This window comes from Eimeria mitis, genomic scaffold (genome assembly GCF_000499745.2).
Source record: "Eimeria mitis Houghton genomic scaffold, Emh_scaff96, whole genome shotgun sequence".
Lineage (NCBI taxonomy): Eukaryota > Apicomplexa > Conoidasida > Eucoccidiorida > Eimeriidae > Eimeria > Eimeria mitis.
The window spans coordinates 32,043-32,575 of NW_013577087.1; positions in this window are offsets into that span (position 1 = coordinate 32,043).

The window sequence follows — 533 nt, forward strand, 5'->3', positions numbered from 1 at the left end:
AAAAAAAAAAAAAAAAAAAAAAAAAAAAAACAGATGTTGTGGCGCCGCAAACGCAGTAACAATTGGTAGAGGGAAAAGCACAGATCACAACCGAAAAAATAAACAGGCGCCAGGCGGTATACAGAAAGCCGCCGCCGTGGATGCGGGGCCGATCGCTTCTCAACGAAATGTAAAAGATGATACAGCTTTCCGTCTTTCTTCTGTGCTCTGCACTGCAACTCTCGGGGTCGTCTCCGCTGAAAAGTAGAGAGAGAAAAGATATCTCTATGGGGCTGCATATACGGCTACTGCGCATGCTGCTGCTCCAGTTGGTGGGGCTGTGGCTGTTGTTCCTGCTGCTGTCGTCGGCCGCACACCGCTGCTGCAGCGATGGCCTGCCACAGGCTTGGGCGGTTCCCCGCGCCTCGTGCCTAGGTTGGGGGCCGCCTTTTATCAGGGCTTGCTAGCCAATACAAAAGTATGTGAACCCCAGCCGACTCGCCACATCATCGTGCAGGTGAGGCGGGTAACCGTGCCAGCTTGACGGGGGGAGC